This window comes from Eschrichtius robustus, chromosome 1 (assembly GCF_028021215.1).
Source record: "Eschrichtius robustus isolate mEscRob2 chromosome 1, mEscRob2.pri, whole genome shotgun sequence".
In the NCBI taxonomy this organism is placed as follows: domain Eukaryota; kingdom Metazoa; phylum Chordata; class Mammalia; order Artiodactyla; family Eschrichtiidae; genus Eschrichtius; species Eschrichtius robustus.
Window position 1 is genome coordinate 87648775 of NC_090824.1, and position 3464 is coordinate 87652238.

At 49.2% G+C, this 3464-nt stretch overlaps 1 non-coding gene across 1 annotated transcript; it reads right to left on the minus strand.

Moving 5' to 3' along the window:
• Window positions 1-732: 732 nt before the first annotated feature.
• Window positions 733-858, minus strand: LOC137752694 (U6atac minor spliceosomal RNA). The gene has a single exon (XR_011071264.1). It is a non-coding gene; the product is annotated as a U6atac minor spliceosomal RNA (small nuclear RNA).
• Between the last annotated feature and the right edge of the window lie 2606 nt (window positions 859-3464).

Consider the following 3464-nt stretch of genomic DNA (forward strand, 5'->3'; position numbering starts at 1 on the left):
GAATAAACTCTCAGGAAGCAAGAGCAGAGGCTGGAGACAGCTGGGAGGCCGCTGTCGTGGGCCGGGACGGAGGTGGGGGACGTGGAGGGGACGGGTGTGTGTGGGCGAAGGTGCCTTGGCCTGGGCTGGTTGCTTTGTGACAGAAGTTAATGAGGAGGTCAGACTGGGGTATACTTCGAAGCTAGAGTTTGATAATGGATTAGATGTAAGGGGTGTGGGAGAGAGATGGATCCAGGCTATTGAACTACAATGGGGAAGGCTGGAGGAAGGGTTGGGCTGGGGGAGAGGCAGGGAATCAGAGCTCTGTTTTGGTTTGGTTTGGTTTGGTTTGGTTTGTTTTCATTTTTATTGGAGTACAGTTGCTTTACAATGTTGTGTTAGTTTCTACTGTACAGCAAACTGAATCAGCTATACGTATGCATATATTCCCTCTTTTTTGGATTTCCTTCCTGTTTAGGTCACCCCAGAGCGTTGAGTAGAGTTCCCTGTGCTACACAGTAGGTTCTCATTAGTTATCTATTTTATACACAGTATCCATAGTGTATATATGTCAATCCCAATCTCCCAATTCATCCCACCACCCCCCTTTCTCCCTTGGTATCCATACACTTGTCCTCTACATCTGTATCTCTATTTCTGCTTTGCAAATAAGATCATCTATACCATTTTTCTAGATTCCGCATATATGGGTATATGCCCAGTAGTGGGATTGCTGGGTCATATGGTAGTTCTAAAAAACAGTGGTTAGATGCCACAAAGTAGGTGGCAATGCCTTAACCATATGCATGTTGTCAGGCCCGAGGGCCTCTTCCATCCTTGTCAAGGGGAGTGCTAGCTTTCTTTCCTTTCACGCACCACAGCTGTTTTGGACATGACAGACCTCTGAGATGTCCACTAGGCAGGGGAGATGTCAGGATCAGAGTCACCACCATGCTGATGGCCACATGCTAAGGGCCAGCAGTCCTATGAGGAGAGCTCTACAATTACCCCATCTGTACTGGGCACGTCACGTGCACCGCTTCAGATTCCCTCGGCCTCCCCTCTGGTTTGGTACCCCACTGTGGTAACCGGTTTTACAGAGGCCTCGACCAGTGTCACACAAGTGCAGCCAACAGTGTCCCTCTGCATGCCTCTTAAAGCCTCCTGACACCCTGGTGTCAGGGACACCCATGGGACCCACTTGGCATTGACCCATGAGCCACCCAGGACTGCAGGGAGTTAACATCCCTGGGGTAACTCCATAGGAGCCAATGTATAAGTGATCCCCCTTTCTTCTGGAAGGTTCTGAAGTACATTTCATAAAGCTTCTCAGAAGGTCCTGCAGGATGGAACAGCAGTCACCCATAGAGGTGGCTAACTGGTTCACACAGCTAGGTCAGCAACCCTCTATCTGTGTTTCACTCTTCCTCTCCCTCAGTCCTGCTCCCCGGGTCATGTTCCCAAATAAACTACTCACACTTAAGCCTCTGTCTCAGACCCTGCACTGGGGAGACCCCATGTAGACGGGAGATACCATCTACTGAGGCACAGAGGATTAAGGTCACACAGCTTGTCAGGGTGGAGCGGGGATTAACATCCAAGCAGGGGGTCCTGAGCTGGAGCTGATGTTTCATCTTCTACTCTGTTCCCCATTGCTTCTCAAAGATTCCAACCTCTAGACGGCACTGAAAGTCATAGGCCAAGATGGGATCTAAGCAGGCAGAGACTGTAAATAGGAAAGAAGTCCCCATACTATGCTAACACTTCGAGGTCAAGAAGAGGAGGAGCCAGTGAAGGAGCTTGGGAAAGAGCTGCCATCAAGGTAGGAGGAAACGACAGCAATTTCTCTACCATGCAAATGCTGTTGAGAGGCAGGATAAGATGACAGGAAATTGACCTTTGGATGTACCAACAAGGAGGTCACTGGTGACTCGGACAAGTGTAGTTTCAACGAAGTGGCAGAGACAAATGCTTGGCTGGAGTGGGCTGAGAGGGAATAGGGGTAAGGATGTGGGGTGGGAGGAAAGGGGCAGGAGCTGGAGAGGGCGTAGGGTCAAGGGAGGGTTTGCTTTTAGCATGAGAGAGATGATAGCACTTTTAGCTTCTGAAGGGAACCATCTGGTGGAGAGGGGCAGTTGCACAGCACAGGAAGGAGAAGAAAGATTTGGGGCAAAGTCCTGGAGTGAGTGAAGGGGTTGGAATCTGGTGCACAAGTAGAGGGGCTGGCTGGGAATTCGAGAGGAGGCCATCCATTGTAAGAAAGGAAGGCAGCAGCAAGGGTACAGGTGCAGGCAGCAAGGGTACAGGTGCAGGCACCTTGGGAGAGCTGATGGTGAGAAGACAAGTACTTTTTACATGACTGCATCTATTTTCTGAGCAAAATAAGGAGCAAGGTCGTTAGCTAACAGCAGGGAAGAAAGAGGAGGTGTTGAGAGTTGGAGAAGAGAGGAGATGTGAAACGCTCATCTGGAAAGTGGGGCAGTGAATCTAGTAGAGAAACACAGTAGGATTACTGGTCAAGCTGAGTGCCCACTTGAGGTTTGTGGTCAGAAAAGTAGAGTGCGACTAGTCAGCGTGGCTGTGAATTTTCCCTGCGGTGTTCAGCTACTCAGCACAGGTGCAGAGTAGGTAGGGCGTTGGGGTTAAGCAGGGTCGAGGTGTGTCGAGGTGTGTCAGGAGAGCCCAACCGAAGGCAAAGGGCCAAGAGAGTGGAGGGCTTGTTCAAAGGGGTGATTATTGTTACAGAGCACAGACTCAAGCTGGAGAAAGAGGTAAGTGGGTGAATGACGGACTGATGGACAGTGAAAGAGGGTGAGTTCAGCGGACTGGAAGTCCCAGAGGGGACAAAGAATACAATGGAGGTGACAGAGTAAATGAGCTAAAAACACAGGAAGTGGTGATCAGAGACTGGGGGGATCAAAACTGTTGAGTTCAGGCTATGGCCATGGGAGTGGGTGGCAGAGGTGGGAAGAAGACTGGTGCAGAGAGGAGGTCAAAGACCACCAGTGGTAGGTGTTGGGTAGATGTAGACAACATCATCTATGTAGATGTCTTTCCCCGCCCACTGTGTCTGAGATAGCTCCTCATCCCCTGCCACTAATCCTTCACCTGCCTTTTTCCCTTTCATAGCATCTCTGCCTAATATTTTATGCAGTACTTATTTATATGTTAATTACCCTTGCTCCCGTGAGAATGTAAGAACCTTGAGGGCTGGGACATTTTCTCTCTAGTTTACTTCTATATCCTCAATTCTAAGAATAGTACCTGGCGCATAATAAACGTTCAGAAATATTTGTTGAATGAAAGAATGATTGTTAAGGTCTCAAAAATCATCAAGGAGTGGTGGTGGAGAGGAATATAGTGAGCCAGGCACTAGCACATTCTGGGATTGAGTGGAATGGCCTAGAGTGTGGTAAATTTCTACAACTCGGAAGGGCGGTGGCTGATTTGGTCTGATGGCAATATCTAGCCCTCCTGAAACTCAC